A 6018-nucleotide genomic window follows, 5' to 3' on the forward strand; every position below is an offset into this window, starting at 1 on the left:
GAAAAGCAAGATCTTCTGTTCAGTCTCAGAGAGAGCTGGATATTCATTGTGAACACTTTACTCCACGCAGCAAAATTAATAACTGCCTCCCAACACTGCAAGAGAGGTACACACCATGGAGAAACCCTGGGAACTCAGAAGGCAAGGCTGCTCATTTCTCGCCTACCACCATACTTCTCTGACATTCTCCTGACTCAGTTACTATAGTATTTGAGCTATTCATGTTCTTTAAAATGTTGGACTTCAAAAAAACCCTGAAGGTGAAAAGTTCTGAGTGGGTGACTGATGTTCAGAGAAACAAAATGATTTTGCCTGCAGTCATACTGCAGTAGAACAGCGGTTGGAATCAGGTCTGCTCCGCAGTACTGGTTTTCTATTTGCCAACTATAAGTAGAAATAAAAACAACAATAAAAATGTCGGCTCAATGTGCTAGAGTTACTACATGCAGTTAAAACTTGAATGCAAAACCTGATAGTCCATTTTAACAAAATCAAAGGCATGATGCCGTATGTCTTATTACCTAAAAACAGCAGGTTTTAGATATGTAACTTACAAGACATATCCAGGTTATGAGAGATCAAACTCCATCTACCTAATTCAGAGCAGAGGTTCATTCTGAGCTCCCCTATTTATCAGGAATACGTCCTGCCTTCTGAGTAGTATGTTACTCCAGCAGGTGCCTCTCAATTTCTCCTGTTAAAGTAGTTCTATTTTCCATTTCTATTTCCATAGTAAATGAAAGAATTAGAAGTATTAGCTGATTTGAAGAAAGAATTATTTGTTCTAAAAATGATGCTGAACATCTTTAAAGAACCAATCTGCAGCTGAGAGTGTAGCCAGCATCAGTTTTGGAAGATTGAGCATGCCCTTGTCAGCTGCATAAATTGCTTTTTACACTGGATGATTGAGTTTACTAAGTCATTGCTTGCCGTGTGTTTTCTTTGATGAAGGCATCACATTTCCCTGGGTCACTGTTATCGTTAACCTAATGTATCTTTCAAAAAGCAGCTTTATGGTGCCGTAAGCAGAGATATCACAGAGTATCTGAAAACACATTCCTAATGCCAAATGGATAATTTTAACAAAGATGGACAAATAAGGTTGTTTTTAAGTTAAAATAAACAAGTCTTCAGCAAAATAGTAATACATCCTGCAGTCAAAATACAAATACATTTAGAAACACATTCGGACTCAGATTCAATTGTCATATCACTGGAGCGATGAAAACCTGTGGTATGAAGTACTAGGCTATCAGAACCTGGCCCTGACCACTGGATGTGTGTTGAATCCTGATCCAGAGCTCCTAGAAGCGAAGGTTTGTAAGGCCAGAATATATTCTGTAATCAGGCGAGAAATATTCTTGCTTTCAAATTGAAATATTCAAAAATTTCTTCGCTCAATTCAGTACGTATCTTGAATTCTTTTTTTCTTTTTTTTTTGTAGTTAAAGATCAAAACACAGTCCTAGTGTGCAGACGTGAATTCTCTCCTGGATTTAAAAATACATATATTTTACTTCAGGAATGTCCACTCCAATTATGCAAAAGCTCATATGATAAGATTTAAAGGTCCACTTCTTATTCTATGGGGTTATATTAGCACCACTCTAGCCATATTAACTCATGTTACTATTCAAAGCACTATAAAATGGGATCCAGTGGTGCAGAATTATCAGGAAAAAAATTTAATGTATTTTATTCAGGCATTTCTTGGGAAGCTTAGTCACCTTAAGTGCTTTCCATGAACAGCAAAGAGAAATCAAATTCCTTCAGAGGATGCTTCATCCTCAGATCTGAATTGCCTTATAGAGGGCCAAGCAGTACCTCCATCAGATCTGCTGCTGACACAGTCACACACAGTGACTTGTCACGGGGCATCCTTAAATTGGGTGAGATAGTCCAGATCAACACATAGTCTAATCCCGTGGTTTTTTGCCGCCCTGAAGTCAGTTGATTTTCTCCTCTCTTTCTCTTTCAGCATCTGCTAGTATGTACGTACCAACTGTCTGCAATGGAAGGGAAGTTTTGGACTCCACCACCTCATCTCTGTGATTGTGACTTGCAGTTCCGTTTTTGAGTTTTTAGACTGTTAGGTGAAATTTTGCACATGTTGTGCAGTCCGGAAAACACCAGAAAACAAAAGAAATCAAAACAAAACTAGTACCTTTTTTTAGAAACAGTGTAATAAATTATTTTTGAGGATTGTACAGTATATAGTGATGTTCTGGAACTTTTTAGACTGATTTTAGCACTTCTGTTGTTAACGGTTGTAAGGGACATGTAAATAACCATGGTTCACAATGTGCATAGTCCTGCAGTAAGGAAGTGATTTGCTGCAAGCACAGTTGCAATGTTAGGTGACTTCTTTCCTACGAAATTTTTTGTAGCTCCTTGTGTAATTAACTTAGACTGCATTTCTATGTAGTATATTACAGTTACCTTACGTGTAACAGATCGGTTTTCTCAGCACAAAGCAGTATTAATGTAAAGGCATCGATAATAAAAAGATAAAAGTTTTTCAGCATGGTTTCACTTTTGTTTCTTCCTCCCTCAAGGTCATTTGAATTCTCTCAATATTAGGATAGGTAAAAAGGATAAAAAGTCTGCAGTCCTAGTATGTGTACACACGTATTTGTGCGAGGGTGCATGCCTGTGCTACAAAACCCATATCACATAATATGTGTGTACGTGAATGCGCTGTTAAGGTCAAGTATAAATTCACTGTCCTTAAAAAAATGCACATTATTAAAGCATCTCAAGTGCTCTTTTTGTGTTAAAATGTAGGATAATTTTCAAAAGTGAAGATGTCTACTTGCACCTCAACGAGACATTGACCAAAAAAATTTTGATTCCTTGGTCACTTACTTGTCATGGCTAAATGCTGTCACACACACAATAGATTGCTAGTGGATCAAAACCAAAGAGATTTTAGGCTATACTGGCAAAGACATGGAAGAAAATCTGTCAGAAAATTAACTAAGCCCGTTTTATAATTCCAGCCAAACCAAGCTGGTTCAGCTGGTCTGCATCGACAGTGCCATGAAAGGTAATTGGAGCACCGCAGAAGCAGAGACTAAAAAAAGACAAAAAAGAGCCATCCAAGAGACATTTACACACATCTCTGGAGTGACCTTTACATTCAAACCAAACAATTCAAGATGCACATACCGCCGCTTAAACAACTGCAAAATACTTTTAAAGTTTGGCTTTTATATTTGTGCTCTTAAAGCCATCCTCACCCTATTGAAAAAGTCTGAAATCCTCCCTCCTGCCAGGTCCAAAGCAAACACATGCACCTTTGATTAATGTGTCTGGGCATATTTACCTAAGGGCTTGTTCCCGTTGATCTCATTCCGGCTGAGGTCAATAACAAAATTCTCATTGACTTCAAAGGCAACACCACTGAGGCTTGAAAGGCAGGCACTACAGATGCTTACTGTTGGATGTACAAGTTCTCTAGAGCCCACTTCTCTCGCACTTGCAGACACTTTTACACATTTCTGGAAAGGTGGAAGTCCTTAAGGCTGAACTGGCAAAGGAAGTAGCTGTTATTTTGAATGCAAAACTTAGTGATGCAGGTTCTTAAAATTCCTACACAGGCAGATGCATTTTTTTTTTATTCAATGTCTGCATGTCCCCCAGCAAAGATCTCTTGTTGTCTACACTTCCATGACTGGCTACTCAGGCAGCTATTTAAGTCTTTGCATCCTGGATCTGTATAGTACAAAAATCCCTGTGAATTTCCCTAAAATAGCCATTGCTCAGCCCACATTACATGCAGAGCCCTGCACTCAACTTCTTTCTCTCCACAAGCTCTGGACTGCCTCAGGTTTTGGGCTTGATTCCCACAGAGGTCAAGCTTTGATGGGTTGGGAGTCTTGCTTTCTAAATCAAGACCCCTTAAAGCATCTCAAGCTGGGCACCTACACTCATTTGAATTTTATGTGCTCTTTTGTGTCTTAAGAGGCTGTTCACAGTAATGTAAAGGGTCGGAATTTCTGAATATAATGTTGACATCGCTGCATCTACATTATCTTTATGGAACTCCTAAAAATGCCTAAACTAGTGAAAATTTCTTCTCCATTTTTAAATAAAACAAAAATCAGGGTCAAATCCACTTCACCTAACATTCATTGTCTATAGTACAAATAGCTACACATGAGATTGTCAGCCTCTTCTCCTTTGTACTTAGTGAAGGGAGCACAACTCCCCAGGCTCATCTCAGACTGCTAGTTTAGGCTGCGATGAATCTCTCCAAACAAATGTTAGCACAGCTTGCTCAGATCACAAGGTGTGCACTGAAAATAAAGGCATTTCATCAGATGAATTCCACTCCTAAAATCTAAATTGGCATCACTGAAGCTAATTTATAGCAGATGAGGATCTTACTGTCCCAGAGTTTTCATTCATTTCAATAGCACTATAGAGAAAATGACCCAATGTCTGTGTCTGAACATGTGTTACGAATACTAAGGTGCTCGAAAGCCACTTGCATGCGAATCTTTCATACAAAACAAAAAAAATAAAGAAACAACAAAAAATAGAAACCAAAAAAAAACCCCTAAACAAGTAGATCTCTGGAGTTCCAGCCCCTCTGAACATTCCAGACATCTTAGTACTGTACTTGTTTTTGTCCTGAAAGCTTCTCACTACTTTATATTGGATGTCCAAGGATGCAGATTACCTGGTATTGTCTGATGATTCAAGTAACCCAGTTTCAAAACAGCAAAACAAAAAGGAAAATGTCAATGTCTAGCAGAAGCTTTGCACACCACACTGGCATGAAAATCTCATTTTTATTTTTTTGTACTCTCATCTCACTTCATCTCACTTTGAGATTCTAGTTTCTCTATGTAAAACAGTTCATATTTTTTGTTCCCATTTGTGTAAAACCTGGCTTTAGAGAATAAAGCCGATTTCTTTGTTGCTCCCACCATATATAAAGATTTGAATAATTCACATCAAAGCAGAGTGGATCCAGTCATGGTTCCTCACATGGTGGATGGGAGCCCCAAGAATCTTGGCTGGGAGCTCATTGCTCTGAGCCCTGCATGCAGCCAACATGGGCAAATGCTGGGAACGAGCAAGGTTTAACCCAGCATGTCTGGTGCCTTACTGGAGGCTGCAGAAAAGATTAGCCTTTCATTCAGAGGCCATAACTTCATAGTACCTTATCTCTCTGAGACAAATCAGGAGTGCAGAAAGGTTTGTGAAAAACTGATCACTTTGTATTTACTGGCTGAGCAGAGAAATGAGAATCAAAAAATCATTGCTGGGCAGTCTGAAACGAGCAAGGCTTTTGGGGTTTTTTTGGTTGTTTTGTTTTTGGTTTTTTGTAGGAGAGGTGTTTCTTTTTTAAGCCTTAAGTGAAGTTTGAAAGCAAAAAAAAATCCATCACGGTAAAGCAAAACATTTTATTTTGTCTTCAAGTAGTTGTGTTTCCCGAATTAATTGAACACAATTGGTTTTAGTCATAGTCAAAGAAAATTCAAAAGGAAATGTCTTTTCACGTTGAAAAACTCTAGCACTTGTTTCAAAATGATCAAAATGTATTTAAAAATATCGTGTTCTAGTGAATGAAAGAAAATCCCTATCAAATATCCAAAATATCCTGGCTCCACTCAAAAGTCTCAGCTCTGGTTTAAAGAGATTTCTGCTGCAATCCTTTACCCAGTCAGTCTACTTAGAGCAAGGGGGATCAAAACAAACCCCTAACTCAACACTAAACTTAGTCTAATTTCCACGATGTCATTGCCTACTCATTAATGCTTGAGGTCTGCAAAATGCAAGGCAGAAGCTGTTTATCCAAAGCCAACCTCAAAGCTTGTCAGCAACTTCAGCAAAACTGAGTTTTGTCACTGCAAGAGGAAAAGCAGCCAAGGCCAGGCTGGGCTGCTCTTGCAATAGGAAGTGCATGGGTGGAAAGCAAAGGCTGAGGGAGATGTGGGGTGTCAATTTTATTTCTCCTGACTCTAAGAAAAAGGTGAGGTCAGAAGGGGCCTGTCTCTCCCCAGCAGTG

The 6018-nt window shown here is 38.8% G+C and overlaps 1 long non-coding RNA gene across 1 annotated transcript in view; it reads left to right on the top strand.

The window, feature by feature from the left end:
• The window catches only part of LOC104281357, a 6100-nt gene extending 3577 nt beyond the window's left edge, over positions 1 to 2523 (top strand). The window contains exon 2 of the long non-coding RNA XR_717885.1: positions 1978 to 2523. This is a non-coding gene — a long non-coding RNA (uncharacterized LOC104281357). The remainder of the gene's footprint in view (positions 1 to 1977) is intronic.
• The last annotated feature ends 3495 nt before the right edge of the window (positions 2524 to 6018 follow it).

Source organism: Apaloderma vittatum, unplaced genomic scaffold (genome assembly GCF_000703405.1).
Source record: "Apaloderma vittatum isolate BGI_N311 unplaced genomic scaffold, ASM70340v1 scaffold10602, whole genome shotgun sequence".
In the NCBI taxonomy this organism is placed as follows: Eukaryota; Metazoa; Chordata; class Aves; order Trogoniformes; family Trogonidae; genus Apaloderma; species Apaloderma vittatum.